Here is a 21497-nt window from a genome sequence, read left to right as displayed (position 1 = left end):
ATCGTCTTTGAACGTCTCCACAGAGCTCTGCGCCCCAGAGGCCGCGACACTGACCCCCCGAGAGACGTTGTATGTTGCCTGACTGACTTCCCCCTGAAGGAGGAAATCCTTCGCAAGGCCAGGGAGAGGAACCAAATCATACACAGAGGGGTGAACATTAAAATATTCCAAGACCTGTCTAATATCACTCTCCAACGTAGGAGGGAACTCCGGCCGTTACTGGAAATACTGCGGAACAGAGCCATCCCATATCGTTGGAAGTACCCCTTCTGCCTATCTGTCTCCCACCAAGGCCGCACGGAAAACTTGAGAGTCCCAGAGGACCTCGACCACTTCTGCACTGCGCTGGACCTGCCCCACGTGGACCTCCCTGATTGGTATAGTGACTTCAGATTCCCTACACTCCACAGAGCTGCGTCGATGGAAGGAGTGGATGAAGCTGGCAACTACGCCATTGGCAGACGCCGCAGACAGGCGCACCAACCCCCTCTCCATCGCTCCCCTCAGAGGAACGCCACCCCGCCGAGAAATGGGAGCCCCACTGCATCACCTGCCCATCGCAGGCCCCGCCATAACTAGGGTAAAGTTCTTTAGCTCTGATTGCCACACGGCACCTGTTGTTAGAAATGCTGACTGTTATTGTAATGCCGCTCTACTAAAGCAAATGCTATCTTTACCTGGAGACATCAATATCTACTAAAGCCTCCCACCGGATGTGTCAACCCGCTGGAGACATTTTTCCACCGTATGACCCCCTGGGTGCCCTCCATTGAAGCCCTCCCCCACACACCTCGCGGGTCGCCGTGCTCTCTCTCTCTCTCTGCAAGGACCTCTCTTGCCCCAGACTTGTACAGTCCACTTCTACCTACCTTGCGAACTTTGAACCATTGTCTTGCCGCTCTACACTTCGCGGCCCCCCTCCATGCACCTTGAACTGGATTCCCCAGCGATGTTCCCAGAAACGGATGTACACTCACGGATACCTTTGATGTCGATACCCCCCTCTGCCCACTCTCAGCCCCCCTGGTGTACCTCTCATGACCCACCTTGGTCCGCCATAGACACTACCTGCTTCACCCTTTACTTACGTATTTATATTTTAATGTTCTTCTTCCCTTTGTCTTTATTTACATATTTATTTATTTTTTTCCTCTACATATAAACGGACTCGGCAGCTCACTCATGGACTGTTTCCCGCCGCATTAATATCTACATTGGAGTCGGGAGTGAGGTGTCTGGTAAGAATAGCCTTTAGTCCTTCGGGACAATTGCAATTACCTGATCTTTGCTTACTTCACACCTGCTATCCCGTTTTGAATTCTCTGCATTTTTTCCATTTTTTTCTTTTACATGAGGTTTGTACTCTCCATTTCACAAAATGATTAATTAACACTAACACCGATCCCAAGTGTCATGGGCAGGGCTAACCAACTTCTATGATATTACGTAGGTAGAGGGGGGGGGGACACGCACACATAGCTACACACCAGATCTACTAGCAGAGGAGAGCCCTGGCTAGAAGAGGGAGAGTAGGGAAGGATCGCACCTTGCCATCCGGGAGGGATTCTCTATGAGCAGCATTTCTGAGGCATTGCATGAGTGAACCTACACTCCTTATAACTGGAGTGAAGACAGCCCACCTATACAGAACCCTCCGTCAGTGTTACACTAATTGCCGCGCAGTTAGTCTTTTTTTTTTTCCTCTCCTCACTCCCGACTCCGATTGCCGCAGGTTTTGTAAAACTCTACAGTGTCTCTCAGGTAAAGCATTTACTATTATTTTTTGTACCTATTGCAATATCTGTTTCACACGTTAAAGCATTTGTTGTGCCATTCTGAACCTCTGTTTTAGTTATTTTAGTTATACTTGATTGAATGTTTTTGCATAGAACTGCTCCTCACCACTATGCTCAAATCTGGAACTTCTCCCTCCACATAGCTCAACCTGTTTAGATGTTCCTGACCCCCTATGATATACACAAGGCCTACACCCACACGGTCTACCTCTCCCCGGCCTTGAACTTGAACTTGTACTCAAATTTTATTTTTAGGCTTTAACCCCCCGCCTCTAGGGCTGAGTCACTGACCGCCGATCTGATACACTCCCTCCCTCTTACTCAGGCTGAGGGGTCCTCAAACTATTACTTTTTGCTAATCCCCCCCGATCCCACACTATGTAACACTTCCAATTGCCACACATCACCCTTTCAGGTCTCGAAGTGACGGAGCCTCTTAACATCTCGTGTAACCCCGCCCGCCACCCCCACGCAACAGACGCTGGTAGTCAGTGTTGACCCGACCGGTGCCCTATTCGGTATTCCGAGGGTTGGCAGGTTCCACCCAAACACTGGTCCCATCTTCCAATCCCCCTTCCCACTTCTTCGGGTACCCACCTCCCTTTCTGTATACCAACCTCTACCCCCTACCCTCCCCCTCCTCCCTCTCTCTTCTCTCCTCCTCTTCGCCCTCTTTCTCTGATCCTCCCCCTCCCCGAGACCCCCCTCTCGTGAGCATCGCCCGCAACAAAATGTCCCCTTCAGCACAACGGTCCACGAACATCTCCCTGAAGCTCGTTTCCCTAAATGCTAGGGGATTAAACACCCCGGAAAAGCGCCATCAAACGCGATTAACGATGCAGAAACTGAAGGCAGATGTTGTCTTCCTTCAGGAAACCCATTTTTGCTCAAAATCTACCCCCAAATTATCCAATCACGCCTTCCCAGTGGAATTTCACGCAACATGCCCCAATTCTAAAAGTAAAGGAGTCTCCATGCTTCTCTCCAAGCACTTTGACTTTCAAGCTCTAGACACTCTTGCAGATGTGAATGGCAGATTCTTATTTATCAAGGGAATGTTTAAAAATAGAATGATTACTCTAGCGAACGTATACAGCCCCAATACCTCCCAAGTACCCTTTTTCCGAAAGACAATGCACCAACTAGGCTCTTTTGCTGAAGGGATGCTGATCCTTGGTGGTGATTTCAACGCCCCCCTGGATCCTTTGCTAGATACTTCCTCCGGGACTTCCAGCTTAACGTTTCGCGCACTTAAGCAGATCAGAAAAAGCCTACATGAACTACTGTTGCACGACACGTGGTGAACGCTTCACCCTAGAGACAAAGATTTCACCTTTTTCTCTACACCCCACAATAGGTACTCACGGATCGATTACCTCTTGGCCTCCCAGCAGGACTTACATTTCTTAACCAAGGCCTCTATTGAGCCTATGACGATCTCTGATCATCACCCTATCACAGCCCTTTTTACCTTCCCTGAACGACTTGACCGAACCAGTGTATGGAGACTGGATGCGAGTATCCTAACAGACGAAGTTAGAGTTAAGGAGGTCAGGGACTTTTTATCACACTACTTTTTAGACAATGACACGCCTGACGTCTCCCCTCTTACGCAATGGGAAGCACATAAATGCGTGATAAGAGGCAAATTTATCTCCCTGGCCTCGGCCCGCAAGAAAGAAAGAACGGCAACATTGACAACCCCATACACAAAACTCAGATCTCTAGAAACTAAGCACAAGAAAACCCTAGCAGTAGACACCCATACTGAATTACTGGATACTCGCACCCAGATCCAAGAAATACTGGGCTACCAGACGAGAAGATCCTTTGCCCTCTCACAGAAATTTTTCTACGAACATGGGAACAAGTCAGGTCGCCTATTAGCACGAGCGCTAAGATCCAAGAAGGCCAAACAAATGATTCACCTTATCCACTCCCCAACTGGCTCCACCCTTGAAACGAATGCTGATATTGCCCGGGAATTTGAGCGTTACTATACCTCCCTCTACAACCTCAACTCTGATTGTTCACGCCCCCCAGATCCCCAAAAGCGTCTTAATGATTTTCAGGCATACCTTTCTAGGCTTCCCCTCAAAACAGTTTCCTCTGTACCCTTCAGTCATTGGAGACACCTATCTCAGCGACAGAATGGCTTCAAGCCGTCAAACAATTAAAACCAGGCAAGAGCCCTGGACCCGATGGGCTGACCTCTGCTTACTATAAACTATTCGCAGAAACACTTCGAACTCCTTTCCTTAAGGCCTTCAACTCTGTCCCTACATCCAAATCCCTCCCCCGCAGTATCTTAGAGGCCCATATCACCGTTATACCCAAACCCGACAAAGACCCGACGATCACAAGCAGCTATAGACCAATTTCCCTACTCAATGTGGACGTCAAACTATTTGCCAAAATCTTAGCCAACAGACTTCTCCCATTTATTCCAACCCTCATTTCCCCTGACCAGGTTGGTTTCGTCCCCGGGCGTGAAGCCAGGGACAACACCCTAAAATCTATTAATATCCACCACATGATAACACAAACTGAACAGAAAGCCTTCTTCCTGTCTCTGGATGCGGAGAAGGCGTTTGACAGAGTGGCATGGGACTATATGGAAGCGGTACTCCTTAATCTGGGTCTTGGCCCTCATATGATGTCCATGATCATGTCCTTATACTCAACCCCCTCTGCGTGGGTGCGAGTTAATGCCACTCTGTCAGACGCCTTCCCCATCAGTAATGGAACTAGGCAAGGCTGCCCCCTCTCCCCGATTTTGTTTATCCTAACTCTGGAACCCCTCCTCCAAACCCTTACCCTAAATAATGATATTAAGGGCATCCTCACCCCACTTAAAGAATGTAAATATGCGGCTTTTGCAGACGACATATTGATGTTCCTCACAGACCCTATTACTACAATACCAATTATTCTATCAGAGTTCAAAAAATTTCAAACCATTTCCAACCTTAAAATCAATTTCTCCAAGTCTTACGCCCTTAACATCTCCCTCCCAGAGACGATTCAAACGCAATGCGAATCGAACTTCCTTATCAGCTGGAAGAATGACTCCATCACATACCTGGGCACGCAAATCCCGAGGACACTAGCCGACCTGTATGCTAAAAACCATCTCCCCATCCTACTCAACCTCACAGCCGACCTTGAACGATGGAACAAACAAACTCTCTCTTGGTTCGGCAGAATTGCGGTCCTTAAGATGAATGTTCTGCCTCGTCTGCTGTATATCCTCCAAACAGTCCCTATACAAGTCCCCCCAACATTTTTTAAAACGTATAATGCCATCTGCTCTAAATTCCTCTGGGGACATCGAAAGCCTAGAATCTCCCTTAAAACCCTAGCTCGCCCCAAACACCTTGGGGGCCTGGGCTTTCCGGACATACTCAACTATTATAGAGCAGTCCACTTAACTAGAATTGTTGATTGGAATGTTCGCGATCCCAACAAAGAATGGGTCTCTCTGGAGGCCTCCTTCTCTTCCCTCCCACTCGCCTCCTTACCTTGGATGAAACCGTCTCATGTAGCCATCCCCACCATCCCCCACCCCCTCATACGCTCTACGCTGAAATGCTTCCAGCAGATCTGTTCCCATACGACGATCTCTTCAATCCCGGGACCCTTAACCCCGATTAAATGTAATCCAGACTTCCCACCTGGCTTGTCCCCAGACTTCTTACTAGATAACTGGCCTAAAGACAGACTGAACGCCTGCCACTTTTATGAGAGGGGGACACTTGCTCCCACTCAGAACATCGCCAGTTCAGTGGATAGACCACCCATCCCTCCTTGGACCTACCTATTGATCGCTCATTACCTGCGCTCCCTGAACGCGAATTCACAATGCTCTAGGGCACTGACTCCGTTCGAAACACTGTGCACCCAATCCACCCCCCAAAGACATCTAATAGCGCTCACACACAACCTACTTTTTGATGGAGAACGTCCCGGTTCCACCACTGCATGTAAACGTTGGGAGGAAGACCTAGCATTGCCAATAAATGACGAGCAATGGGAGGCCATCTTCCATACAATTCACAGGGGATCTTTAAATGTCAGCGTTCAGGAGAACGGTTATAAAATTCAATCGAGATGGTACCGTACACCCTCCCTTCTTCACAAATTTGCCCCCAACGCCACTGACATCTGCTGGAGATGCAACCTAGACAGAGGAACTCCACTCCACATCTGGTGGTCGTGTCCCTCACTGCAGAATTACTGGAGAGAAGTTTGCAGACTCACCTCCCAAATTACCACATACGACATTGATCCAACCCCATCCCAGTGCCTCCTTCACCTCTCGCCCTTGCCGAGACGAACTTACCATGGCTCTTTAGCTATGCACATGCTCAACGCAGCTAAACAGTGCATCCCTGTTCACTGGGGCTCATCCACAATTCCCTCCATTAAAGAATGGTTCACCAGAATCAGCAAAACGGCTGAAATGGAGGAACTGATTCACATATCCAGAGATACCCCCTCTAAATTCAGCACAAAATGGGCCTGTTAGAAACACTTCCAGACCACTGCTGATTACCTGGACGCATACAAATAGGGACATTTTGAATTAAGTATTGGCTGTGAGGATCTACATATCATGATATTAATTTACTTTGAGATCACCAGACCAGAAGGGCGAGCAAGATATCTACTTATGTGTCAATTTCCATGCTCCGGGGGGGTCCTGGGGAAGGGGACCCCAAACGTCCCCAGTCTCTCCTGTACCTTTACATCCCACGGCTGCTTCCCTTCCCCACCACCCCCCCTCCCCCCCCCCCCCTCCCTCTCTTTTTCTCCTTCTCCCCTCTTTTCCACACCCACACCCTTCTGCCCATTCTCCTCCAACCTAGGCACACAGACATACCACTGCACTCCATGCCACAGACCCCCAACATGACGTCACTCCAGCCTTTATCCGAAGCGTCTTTCAGGAACCTACATGAAGCGACTTGGAAATCTATTACCTACCCCGCTCTACCATTTACCCCTGGACCTTTCTGAAACAGACCCATCCCCCCTTGCTTTGAGCTCCGACCCCATCCCCCAGATGGGCCCTCCCACCTCACGGGGACAGATATCTCCTTAGCCCCCTGCTGCAGATCATACCAAGCCCCCCTTATGCTCCTCTCCATCTCAACTCCCCCTTTTCCCCACTCTTGGTAGTTGCCCGATACCTAGCAATCTGTACCTATACATCTCACACCTTTATGGTCCTTTCAATCCAAGAATGTTCATGTACACAATCTTACCGAACTTGTTGTATGTTTAATTTGCAATTTTGTTAACATCTTACTCCCCCGATTGTTGGGGATCTCGCTGTATATCTGAACCTTTGTGCCTATTATCTCTTTTCAATAAAATTGTTAAAAAAAAAAAAAAAAAAAAGATTAAAAATAAAAATGCCATAAAACTATCCCCTATTTTGTAGACGCTATAACTTATGCGCAAACTAAACATTAGATGCTTATTGTGATTTTTTTTTTTTACCAAAAATATATAGAAGAATACATATTGGCCTAAACTGAGGAAAAAAAATGTTTTTTTTTATATATTTTTGGGGGATATTTATTATAGCAAAAAGCCCTATCCCACAGGGAAACGCTAGGCCAGATAGATGGAAAATCTATATTCCATTAACATAAGTTTTAAACAGTATTGCAATGCATGGCGTGTCAATACCACTGTTTGTAGTGCACTAAGAGGACATTCCAAATATACAGGGTACAAACGAAATTCAAATATGTGCAAAAATAAGTGCAAAATAGTGCAATGAGATCATAGCTAAAAAATTATATATATATATATATATATATATATATATATATATATATATATATATATATATATATATATATATATATATGTATGTACCTCAAAAGTGACCAGAAAAAATCACAGCTAGAGTATGTGCTATACCAAAAAATGTATCAACAGTGTTAACGTGTACACAATATAAACAAATAAATATACATATACAGAACCAAAGAACCAGGATAAATTAATAATGTGAATAGAAATTACTGAATAAAAAAATAACTGAATAAAAAATTAAAATAAATGAGTGCAAAAAGTGTAAAAATTGTAAAAAAGTGCAAAAAATTCAAAAAAGTACAGGGAACCAAAACAGTGCAAAAAATGCAAAAAGTGCAAAAGAGCAATAACCTCAGAGTACACAAAAAACCACAGGAAATGACCACTACATGTACTGTGGCTGACATAAAACGTCCTTAGAAAATAAAGTCCACTTCAAATAATTAGCAGGATGTAATTATATATACTCTCTAAATCTTCAAGCAGGTGGAACTTAAAAGTGACCGGGACTTTTTTCTGTGACCCCCGCGGATGGGCAATCTATATTAATGACCCCCGTTGCACGCATCTGATTACCCTGAGGGGTCTGTGCAGTTTTTATTATTATTATTTTTAATTTTATTTTTATATATATTTACATTTTTATTTTTTATTTTTATCTCTGTGATGTAGTTTAATCTGAGCCCGGGACTGAACCTGAGATATACATCTGTACATCTGTACGTTATGTATTACCCTTCCTGTGGGTCTATGGTTTTGTAAAATTTGAAAGTTTTCATTTTTGTATTTTTATATATTTTTTATACACATTTTTTACCGGATTTCGGTCTGTAAACAAATAAAGCCTATTTTTTGAAATTACATTTTTTGTGACCTGGAGTTACTACACTATGAGACCTTTTTTATTCCCCTGAGTTTTTACACTTTTTGCACTTTTTGCACTTGTGACCATTCACGTATCTATTACCTTTTTATTTTCATTTATTTTCATTTTTTATTCAGCTATTTTTTTATTCAGTAATTTCTATTCACATTATTAATTTATCCTGGTTCTTTGGTTCTGTATATGTATATTTATTTGTTTATATTGTGTACACGTTAACACTGTTGATAAATTTTTTGGTATAGCACATACTCTAGCTGTGATTTTTTCTGGTCACTTTTGAGGTACATATATATATATATATATATATATATATATATAATTTTTTAGCTACGATCTCATTGCACTATTTTGCACTTATTTTTGCACATATTTGAATTTCGGTTGTACATTGTATATTTGGAATGTCCTCTTAGTGCACTACAAACAGTGGTATTAACACGCCATGCATTGCAATACTGTTTAAAACTTATGTTAATGGAATATAGATTTTCCATCTATCTGGCCTAGCGTTTCCCTGAGGGATAGGGCCAACCACTATTAATATTGGGGTAATGCCGATGAGTGTTATCCTCTGGTAGATAATTATTATCAATTTATATTTTCTCTTCCTGCATTTTTTTCTTGCCTACCTCCTTGTGAATTTTTCTTGCCTACTTCCTTGTGATTACCTCTACTTCCAGTGGTTTTCAGGGTTACTTCTGGTCCCCTTGTAATACATTAAGAACCAGTAGATATCACTAACTTTAGAGCTGTCCAGTCAATTTTGTTTGGGTACAATGTCGCAGGACTGCACAATTGTCAGTTAAAGTGACGCAGTGCCGAATCGCAAAAAAGTGCTCTGGTCAGGAAGGGGGGAAATCCTTCTGGGGCTGAAATGGTTAAGAACATTTTACAACAGTTCCATTCAGCAGAATTCAATCTTTAAATCAACTTTTGCCAAGAGGGAACAGACATAGAGATAAATTTGCCAGGTTCAGAAGACCAGCTCAATCCATCTATTGGCAGCTTAACGTGATATAAAAGTATTTTTTTTTTAACAATTAAAAACATGTTACAATTACCTGTGCTGTGGTTTTGTTTTCTTGGGTCTCTCACCAACGCTCCTGGCCCCTCCCTCCTACTGAGTGTCCCTGCAGCAAGCAGCTTGCTATGGGGCATCTGAGTTGAGCCACTCTTCTGTGTGTCCATTCAAACACAGAGCTGTAGCTTTGCCCCACCCCCTCTCTCCTCATTGGCTAACTGACTTTGATTGACAACAGTGGGAGCCAATGGCACCTACTGCTGAGTCTCAGCTAATCAGGAGGGAAAGTCCTGGACACCTGAGGCTCTTGTGCAACATTGCCGGATCGAAATGGGGCTCAGGTAAGTACTGGGGGGGCTGCTGTACACTGAAGTTTTTTTTTTTATCCTAATGCATAGAATGCATTAAGATAAAAAAACCTTCTGCCTTCAGAACCAATTTAAGCTTACCTCTTACCACTTACCGCAGATATATGTGCATTTTGAGAATCCCATATTCGAATATATTCTTTTACAACAAGTATAAACATCCACAACCTTTTTGCACTGTTTAAATATGAGTTAATCCATTTACGCATTAGAACTTACAGTCAATTTTACTGGTTAGTTCTTTGACATGATTCACTTGCAAGTGATCATTCCCTTAGCCATTAAAAAAAATGATTAACCAGTAAAACCCTCTGAAAACTGGTTAAATGGTCAAGCTAATATCTGTGCTGCTGACCTTACCTCTCTGCATTAAAAGTTTTATTTACAGTGTATCCTTTAGGGTGTCCAGGAGCATTGGCTTCCTTTAAAGGATTTGGCTGCTCAATAACCAGGCCATTTTTTGCAAATCGGCACTGCATTGTTTTAACTAACAATTGCACGGTCATGCGACATATATATATATATATATATATATATATATATATATATATATATCCACTGCATACAATTTAGCTATATCTCACTGCAGTCCATTCCTGGTGTACTGTTTCTAATATATTTCTGGCAGGCAGGTGATTCAGTGATCTGCAATGCAAAAAATATATATACAGTCTCCTACATATATATCCACGGCATTCTACTCTAGCCAAGCCTATATCTGACTGCAGGTCATTCCTGGTGTACGTTTTCAAATATACTTTCAGACAGGCAGGTGATTCAGTGATCTGCAGTGCAAAAAATATATATACAGTCTCCTACATATATATCCACTGCATTCTAGTCTAGCCAAGCCTATATCTGACTGCAAGTCATTCCTGGTGTACGTTTTCAAATATGCTTTCAGGCAGGCAGGTGATTCAGTGATCTGCAGTGCAAAAATATATATACAGTCTCCTACATATATATCCACTGCATTCTAGTCTAGCCAAGTCTATATCTGACTGCAGGTCATTCCTGGTGTACATTTTCAAATATACTTTCAGGCAGACAGGTGATTCAGTGATCTGCAGTGCATTAAATATATATATATACAGTCTCCTACATATATATCCACTGCATTCTAGTCTAGCCAAGCTTATATCTGACTGCAGGTCATTCCGGGTGTACGTTTTTAAAATACACTTTCAGGCAGGTAGGCAGGTGATTCAGTGATCTGCAGTGCAAAAAATATATATACAGTCTCCTACATATATATCCACTGCATTCTAGTCTAGCCAAGCCTATATCTGACTGCAGGTCATTCCTGGTGTACGTTTTCAAATATGCTTTCAGGCAGGCAGGTGATTCAGTGATCTGCAGTGCAAAAATATATATACAGTCTCCTACATATATATCCACTGCATTCTAGTCTAGCCAAGTCTATATCTGACTGCAGGTCATTCCTGGTGTACATTTTCAAATATACTTTCAGACAGACAGGTGATTCAGTGATCTGCAGTGCATTAAATATATATATATATATATATATATATATATATATATATACAGTCTCCTACATATATATCCACTGCATTCTAGTCTAGCCAAGCTTATATCTGACTGCAGGTCATTCCTGGTGTACGTTTTTAAAATACACTTTCAGGCAGGTAAGCAGGTGATTCAGTGATCTGCAGTGCATTAAATATATATATATATATATATATATATATATATATATATATATATATACAGTCTCCTACATATATATCCACTGCATTCTAGTCTAGCCAAGCCTATATCTGACTGCAGGTCATTCCTGGTGTACGTTTTCAAATATGAAAGTGGTAAAGTGCAGCACTAAAAGGGAAGATGAAAGTGAGATTCCCCTTATGGGATCAAACTAGTAACAAACCTTTACTGATGTTAATAAATCATGATAAAATACATACAATATTACTCTAATATACAAACAACAATAATGATGATGTTTACATAAAAAAACAGTGCATATATATTAGAATGAAAGTCCCTAAAGTGACTCCAATATATAAAGTGACTTTCAAGATAAATCTGTGAACTAATTGTCTGTTGATAATCTACCACCAAAAAGAAAGAGGCTTACTAGACAAGTTGAACCCAACTAGGCATATGCCTGATGAGTCAACAGAGCTTGTGGTGTAACACACCCAGGGAAGAAAATCAGCATACATGGTTTCTGATGTAGACCAATCAGGCAAGGGTCCATCACAATGTATAACATAAATGGGTATCCACCAAGGGAACAGTGACCAAAGATCAAGAACGGATCCTCCCAGTAATATATATGGTAAAAGGAAAAAAAATCTGCCACTTAGTGTGATTCCATTTACATAAAAGCCATTTTATTGAAATAAGTAAAAGGGTCACTCACATTTGATAAGGCATTAAAAAGACCTGGAAGTAAAATCAAATATCGCAGTGGTATCAGCAGAGACCATCTTGACCGGTTTCATCTCAATAAGACAGTCTGCTACATATATGTCCACTGCATTCTAGTCTTGCCAAGCCTATATCTGACTGCAGGCCATTCCTGGTGTACATTTTCAAATATACTTTCAGACAGGCAGGTGGGTGATTCAGTGATCCGCAGTGCAATAAATATATATGCAGTCTCCTACATATATATATATACTGTATATAGCCAAGCCTATATCTGACTGCAGGCCATTCCTGGTGTACTTTTTCTAGTAAACTTCATGTGGTGTTTTACTAATAACATTTTACAGCATGTCTGGGAGGCTACCAAGTAGAGGCAGACACTCACCGGCCACTAAAAGAGGGCAAGCAGGCTCTTTGTCTACAGCCAACAGTGCTGGTCATGGACATGGTGCATCCACAGCATTTGGCCATGGGACAGGTTTTTCCTTTTTTTCAGCAGCTGGCCGTGTTGATCCACAACATGCAGAAGAGTTGGTAGAGTGGATAACTAAGCCGTCCTCATCCTTCTCATCCTCTGTCACCCAGGCTTAGAGGAGTTTGCCTGTCAATGCAGCTGCCAAAGTGGCATATTCCACCGGCTCAAAGTCACCAGTCACTCCTTCCCTAAACCCACCATCATGCATGGAGGAGTCCCCCCAATATTTCGACCACATGGTCAGGCACTGTTTTGAAGGCTCCGATGATGATACCAAGGTTGAGGAAGGCAGTAACGTGAGCCCAGAGAGAGGGGTGCCCAAAAAGGACAAGAAACTGGCAGTCATGTTCCCCCAGCTGCAGCATACTGCCAGGTTTGTTCCAGTGATAAGGAGGGAGGGGATTATGAGGTCACTGACTCTTCATGGGTGCCTGATAGAAGAGAGGAGGAGGAGGAGGCACATCTCCAATGAGGCAGGATGCCCTCCAGGGGCCAGCTTAAGGGCATCCACCCGACTGCATCACTCTGCATGTGCAGGGTGCTGCTGACTCCCCGCATATTTAGAAAAGTTCTTTGGTGTGGGCTTTTTTGATTTGTGTGCAGCAGATAACACCACTGCTGTTTGCAACATATGTCTGAAGCGGATCAAGCATGGCCAAAACAGCAGCTGCTTGGGCACCACATGCTTGAAAAGACATATGCAGTCCGTTGGCAACAGTACTTAAAAGACCCACATCAAAGAACAAGGTGGATCTCTCCTTGCTCCTAATCAACTGGGATCTCCAACCCCCCTGTACATTCAGTCCTCTCAGAAACTTGCACTGAGAGGAATGAAGGTGTAGAATTTGGTGTGCCAAGTACTTGCGGGCAATCTGCTATCGCTATACCAACATCCATTTGTAGCAGGCAAATTTCCCTACTTCAGTTGCTAAACCATCAAAAGAAATTGAAGTTCCAGCCATCCACATGCTCAGTGGCTGAATGCTAGCTTGGCTAAATTGCTAGCACTCCAACTGCTGCCTTTTCAGCTGGTAGACTCTGCCCCCTTTTGAAAATTTGTGGAATGTGCAGTACCTCATTGGCAGGTTCCCAAACACCATTTCTTTTCCCAGAAAGGTCATTCCGGCTCTCTGCCGGCATGTGTAAGGCAATGTCTTGGCCTCATTGGACAGGGCAGTCAGTGAGAAGGTGCATATTACTGCTGACTCATGGTCCAGGAGGCATGGACAGGGACGTTAACTTTCTTTCACGATGCACTGGGTAACTCTGCTGGCAGCTGAGAAGGATGCAGGACAAGATGCAGTGTTGTTGGAGCTTGTTCTGCCACCACACCTACAAAATACTAGTAGTGATGATTCTGCCACACCTCTCTCCTCCCCCATATCCTCTTCTGCTTCCTCTATGGCCGATTCCTCTGCAGATTTGTCCTTGGAACCAGCGGTGCTCTGTAGGCTTTCAAGGGGCTACACAAGTACTCAGGCAAAAATATGCCATGTGGTGCTTGAGTTGGTCTGCTTAGGGGAGAGGAGGGCACAATAGGACAGAGATTCTGTCAGCTCTGCAGGGGCAGACTCAGAGATGTTTGATGCCATGCCAGCTTCAGCCAGGAATGGTGGTTTGCAGCAATGGCACCAACCTCCTCTCTTGCCTCTGACAGGGGCATTTGACCCATGTTCCCTGTTTGTCTTATATCCTTAATTTTTCAGCAGTTCTTGTGCAGGTATCTGGGCTTACAGGATCTCCAGGAAAGTCTGTGGGCATTTCTGACGGTCATATAATGCCAGTGCTCGGCTGGCTGACCTTCAAAAGGAATGCAACCTGCCCAATATCTGCCTCATTTGTGACATGCCCACCAGGTGGAACTCAATGTTGGAAATGCTGCAGCAGCTGCACATGCAGCAGAGGGCCATCAATGAGTACCTGTGTGAGTATGGCACCAGGACAGATTCAAGGGAACTTGGCTTTTTTTCGTTATGCCAATGGCTACTGATCAAGGATGCATGCACTGTCCTGTCACCATTTGAGGAGGCCATAAGGATGATGAGCAGTGACAGTGCATGCATCAGTGATACTGTCCCTCTTGTCTTCCTGTTGGAGCACACACTTTGTGGAATAATGGACAAGGCACTTGAGGCAGAACAGAAAGAGCAGGAGGAGGACTTCCTTACCTCTCAAGGCCCCTTTTAAACAGACAGTTTTGCTGTGGGCCTGCCGATCACACAGGAAGAGGAGGAGGAGGATTGTATCAGCATAGAGGTGGATCTTAGCACTCAGCATCAGCAGCAGTCTTCAAGGGATTGTTTTTATTCCCCAGAAACCCATGGACTTGAACATGGCTGGGAGGAGTTGGCTGTGGATCATGTCATCCTTAGTGACCTAGAGCACTCCGGATCGAATGCCTCAGCAAATCTTTGCTGCATGGCCTCCCTGATCCTGCAAAGCCTGCGAAAGGACCCTCAGATTTGTGGTATCAAGGGCAGGGATCATTACTGGCTGGCAACCCTTCTTGATCCACGTTACAAGGGTAAGGTTGTGGAACTTATCCAGCCTTTACACAGGGAGCAGAAGATGAAACATCTTTGGGAGGCCTTGAAGAAAGGTTTGTGCAATGTGTTTCCAGAGACTGGGAGGTTACAATTTCCTGGTCCTCCTGGACAACGTGTTGCTGTGGCTTCGGTCAGTTACAGAAGGAGCAGTGTAGAAGGTGGCCATCTGACTGATGCGTTCAGACAATTATTTAGTCCACAGCCCCAAGGTCTGAACGGTTCCAGCAACCATTACCAGCGTCTGATTTACAAGGTGCAGGAATACCTAGAGGCAAGATCGGACTTGGAGACCTTTCCAACCGGAAATCCACTGGGTTAATGGGTCTGGAGGATGGATATCTAGCCAGAGCTTGCACAATATGCAATTGAGCTACTGGCCTGTCCTGCATCCAGTGTTCTTTCTGAACGCACATACAATGCTGCTGGAGGCTTTGTAACCGATCACAGAGTGCGCCTGTCCACAGACTCAGTTAACCGGCTCACCTTCATAAAAATTAATCAGGCTTGGATCACCAGCTACCAAGCACCTGATGCTGATGTAACCGATTCATTTTTCTATGAATGTGAGATCCCTTGAAGACTGCCTATTCTGAGTGACTATCCTGTTATACTGAGTGACTATCCTATTCCTCCTCAATGTTCATGCTGATAGCTTCTAAGAACATTTCTGTTTCAGGGCACCACCACCAGTGCCTAAGGCCCATTTTTTTCTGTCCCTGTTTATCAGGGGCATATAATTATAATTTTTGCTGTAATATTTTGCAGCATGGCTCATTCTTGCACTCAACTAGAGTATCTGTGAGGGGTTGCAGTGTTGTGGCACCACCACTAGGGATGAGCTCATTGTTCAAGTCAAATGCATGTTTGATTCGAACACCGGCTGTTCGCCCGATGGGCGAATTCAGAACTTTGTGGACCGATCACACCATATTCGTGTGGTGCGAACAGCCCACTATGCCATCGCAGTGCATTGCTGGCTCATGATTGGCCAAGAATGTACTGTGACCCCGTATGCTTGGCCAATCACAGCGCCGGTAGCGAGGAGAGACATAATTGGCCACAGGCAAAATGCCTGTGGCCAATTATAGCTCAGGGTGGTTAAGTACATGCCCTACACTATATAAGGCCGCCAGCGCAGCGGCCTTGTGTAGTGTGTTGCGGCGGTCACGGAAAGAGCAGGATAGGCAGGGACAGTGTCTCTGTGGCTTAAAAACCCAGTGCTGTTGGAGTGGGTGTTGTGTGCCTCCAGCACAGTATACACCTGAAGATACCCCTTATTGCTGGTGTTCTGTAATACAGGCATCTGCAGCAGTTAAAGTGGGTGTTGTGTGCCTCCAGCACAATATACACCTAAAGCTACCCTTTATTGCTGGTGTTCTGTAATACAGGCATCTGCAGCAGGTAAAGTGGGTGTTGTGTGCCTCCAGCACAATATACACCTAAAGCTACCCTTTATTGCTGGTGTTCTGTAATACAGGCATCTGCAGCAGTTAAAGTGGGCATTGTGTGCCTCCAGCACAGTATACACCTGAAGCTACCCTTTATTGCTGGTTTTCTGTAATACAGGCATCTGCAGCAGTTAAAGTGGGTGTTGTGTGCCTCAAGCACAGTATACACCTGAAGATATCCCTTATTGCTGGTGTTCTGTAATACAGAAATCTGCAGCAGTTAAAGTGGATGTTGTGTGCCTCCAAGTGGGTGTTGTGTGCCTCCAGCACAGTATACACCTGAAGCTACTCTTTATTACTGGTGTTCTGTAATACAGGCATCTGCAGCAGTTAAAGTGGGTGTTGTGTGCCTCCAGCACAGTATACACCTGAAGATACCCCTTATTGCTGGTGTTCTGTAATACAGGCATCTGCAGCAGTTAAAGTGGGTGCTGTTTGCCTCCAGCACAGTATACACCTGAAGCTACCCTTTATTATTGGTGTTCTGTAATACAGGCATTTGTAGCAGTTAAAGTGGATGTTGTGTGCCTCCAGCAAAGTATACACCTAAAGCTACCCAATTGCTGGTTCTCCCATCTCCCTGCAGGCCATTACTATGTCTGGAAGGCCAACAATGAGAGGCAGACAGTCACGAGCCAATAAAAGAGGGCAAGCAGGCTCTGTGACTAGAGACAACAGTGCTGGTCATGAACGCGGTGCATCGTCATCAGCACGTGGCCATGGGACACCCTTGTCCTTATTTTCAGCAGCTGGATGTGTTGAGCCAGATCATGCCAAAGACTTGGTAGAGTGGATGACCAAGCCCTCCTCATCCTCCTCATCCTCTCTCACCCAGGCTCAGGGTACTAGCAAAACAGCTGCCAATACATCCTCTTCCCTCGTCTTGATGTCATCAGTCACTCCTTCCCTAGACCCACCATGTCCTCCTGAGGAGTCCCCCGAACTTTTTGACCACAGTGTTGAGTACGTGCTCCAGGAGGATGCCCAGCGTTTTGAAGGCTCTGATGTTGATACCCAGCTAGAGGAAGGCAGTAGCGTGAGCGCAGAGAGAGGGGATGCTTAAGAAGGACAGCAATCTGGCAGTCATGTTCCACCAGCTGCAGCATACTGCCAGGTTTGCTCCAGTGATGAAGAGGGAGGGGATGATGAGGTCACTGACTCCACGTGGGTGCCTGATAGGAGAAAGGAGGAGGAGGAGGCACATCTCCAATGAGACTGGATGCCCTCCGGGGGCCAGCTTAGGGGCAGCACACTGACTGAATCACACCGCAGAGCTTCACCTGTGCAGGGTGCTGCCTCTGCATGTTATTCCAAAAGTTCTTTGGTGTGGGCCTTTTTTGAGATGAGTGCATCAGATTGCACCACTGCTATCTGCAACATATGTCTCAAGCGTATCTCGCGTGGCCAAAACATCAGCCGCTTGAGCACCACATGCTTGACCAGACATATGTTTTCCTGCCATGCAGCTCGTTGGCAAGTGTTCCTTAAAGACCCACACCAAAGAACAATGCAGACCTCTCCTTGCTCCTCATCAGCTGGGATCTCCAACCCCACTAGACCTTCAGTTCTCTCTGAAACCTGCACTGAGAGGAATGAAGGTGTAGAATTAGGTGTGTCACAGCCAAGTACTTGCGGGCACTCTGCTAGCAGTACACCGACGTCCGATTGTACCAGGCAAATTTCCCTGCCCCAGCTGCTGGACCATCGAAAGAAGTTCACTCCCAGCCATCCACATTCCCAGCAGTTGAATGCTAGCTTGGCTAAATTGCTAGCACTTCAACTGCTGCCTTTTCAATCTGCCCCCTTCCGTGAGTTTGTGCAATGTGCGGTTCCTCATTGGCAGGTCCCCAAACAACACTTTTTCTCACGGAAGGCGATTCCGGCTCTCTACTGGCATGTGGAAGGCAATTTCAATGCCTTGCTGGACAGGGCGGTCAGCGGTAAGGCGCATATTGCCGCTGATTCATGGTCCAGCAGGCATGGACAGGGATGTTACCTATCTTTCACGGCCCATTGGGTCACTCTTCTGGCAGCTGGGAAGGATGCAGAAAAAGGTGCAGTAGTGTTGGAGGTTGTTCCACCACCACGACTCCAAAATGCTACTACTGGTTGTGACACACCTCTCTCCTCCACCCCCTCCCCTTTTTCTTCCTCCATGGCCTCTTCCAGTGCTTTGTCCTCGGAACCAGCAGTGCTCCATAGGCATTCAAGGGGCTATGCAAGTATGCAGGCAAAAAGATGCCATGCCATGCTTGCGCTGTTTTTTTTTGAGGACAGGAACCACACTGGGGCAGATATTTTGTCAGCTCTGCAGGGGCAGGCCAAGAGATGGTTGACGCCATGCCAGCTTAAGCCAAGAATGGTGGTTTGCGACAATCGCACCAACCTTCTCTCCGCCCTCCGAGAGGGAACACTGACCCATGTGCCCTGTGTGGCTCACGTCTGTGTGCATTTCCGCCAATCAGTTAATGCCACTGCTTGGCTGGCTGAGCTTCAAAAGGGGTTGAACCTGCCCAAGAACTGCCTTATATGTGACATGCCCACCGGGTGGAACGCAACGTTGGCAATGCTGCAGCAGCTGCACATGCATCAGAGGGCCATCAATGAGTACCTGTGCGACTAAAGCACCAGGACAGGGTCAGGGGAGCTTGTTTTCTTTTCACCACACCAGTGGGGCATGGTCAGGAATGCATGCACTGTCTTGTCACCATTTGAGGAGGCCACGAGGATGGTGAGCAGTGCAAGTGCATGCATCAGTGACACTGTAGCTCTTGTCCACCTGATGGAGCATATGCTGCATGGAATAATAGACAGGGAACTTGAGGCAGAACAGAGGCAGGAAGAGGGGGACTTCCTTGCCTCTCAAGGCCCCCTTTATCCAGACAGTGTTCCTGCTGTCCCACCCATCACACAGGAAGAGGACTAGGAGGAAGAGGAGGAGGAGGCTTGTGTCAGCATGGAGGTGGAGCCTGGCACTCAGCATCAGCAGCAGTCTTTTAGGGATGGTTTACAGTCCCAATAAATCCGTGTACTTGTACGTGGCTGGGAGGAGGGGGCTGCAGATCATGTTGTCCTTAGTGACCCAGAGGACTCCGTACTGAATGCCTCAGCTAACCTACGCTGCATGGCCTCCCTGATCCTGCAAAGCCTGCGGAAGGATCCTCATATTCTTCGGATCAAGGAGAGGGACCCTTACTGGCTGGCCACTCTCCTAGATCCACGGTACAAGGGTAAGGTTGCTGACCTTATCTTGCCATCATAGAAGGAGCAGAGGATGAGACATCTCCGGGAGGCCTTGCAGAAACGTCTGTGCAACGCGTTTCCAGAGAATGGGAGGTTCCAAACTCCTGGTCCCGGACAACGTGTTGCTGAGGCTTTGGTCAGTCACAGAAGGAGCGTTGGAGAAGGTGGCCATCTGACCAATGCGTTCAGACAATTTTCTATTCTGCAGCCCCAAGGTTTTTTTATTTTTATTTTCCAAATTGATTTTTATTGAGTTTCATTTCATTTTTAATATAATATAACAGAAATTGCCAGTAGTAACAATAACCTCCGCACACATATATATGATTGGCAGAAAACAGGAAGCAGAGATAAGTGATCTGGTAATGTGCCATGTAATAATTGAAGTAAAGTTTATTTGGAGAGGAGGTAGGAAGGGGGGGGATGGATTGGGAAGGGGTTAAGGATCTTGAGAACAAAGTTGTATGGTAATTAATCCTTCAATTACAGGAATAATAGCAAGAAAAAATAAGTCATCGAGTGGAAAATCAGTCTTAGATTTGTACCATCTGTGCCATGGGAGCCATTTGGTCTGAGTTTTAGTGTATGAGGCTAGGCCTCTTGATCCTAGAAGTTCATAGGTGTAGTGTGAATGGACCAGTGTGGTGACGTCAGGGATAGTAGATAAGTTTGGTGATTTCCAGTTTCTAGTTAGAAGCAGTCTAGTTGCCAAAAGGATATGAGTAAGGACTGTATGAAATGTGTAAGGGACATCGTCTGGAATTACGTTGAGTATAGCGAGTTGCGGTGTCAAGGAAAGAGTGGTATGACTTACTTCATGTATGAGCTGTGTGACTTCCGACCAGAGGGGCCGTACTTTAGGACATTGCCATAGGATGTGGAGTAAAGTCCCTGTATGATTACAATTACGCCAGCATAATGGGGTGGTGGTGGAATGGAATTTAGCTAGCCTGTGTGGAGTCAGGTACCATTGAAGTGTGATTTTGGTCGTTATTTCCCATAAACCTGTGCACCGTGTAGCTTTGTAAATAGAGTTTAGCGCTTGTTGCCATTGGGCATCAGAGAGTTGTAGGTGTGTGTCCGATTCCCAGTTTAAGAAGGGTTTGGATTTGCAAAAGACGTTTTTCTCCTGTAGTAATGGGTAGATAAGTGAGATGCCTTTAGCCGTGGAGCTATGGGAGAAATAGAAGTTTCATAATTTTGTAGGCAGTGCCCCTTCTATGTGAGTCTGTGTGGTCAGGCAGGAACGTATCCTGTGGTGTGTGAGGAAGTCTGAAGTAGGAGCCCCGTATGTGGACTGGATCTCGGGGAATGTTTTGTGGTCTGTGAGGGTTCTAAGTTCATTCGTGGTTAGTGCATGTGATGTGAGCAATGTAGGGAGGGTTAGATCAGGGGACAAAATTTGGAGAGTTTGTAGGGGTATCTGTATGTCTTTCATGGGAGAGGATATCCACTTACTGTTGTGTAGTATTTTCCAAGCAGAGATCG

This window comes from Lithobates pipiens, unplaced genomic scaffold (genome assembly GCF_037356315.1).
Source record: "Lithobates pipiens isolate NorthernLeopardFrog02 unplaced genomic scaffold, aLitPip1_a1.2 Scaffold_16, whole genome shotgun sequence".
Lineage (NCBI taxonomy): Eukaryota > Metazoa > Chordata > Amphibia > Anura > Ranidae > Lithobates > Lithobates pipiens.
The sequence above is the reverse complement of the archived record's forward strand: the minus strand, read 5'-3'. Positions refer to the sequence as shown.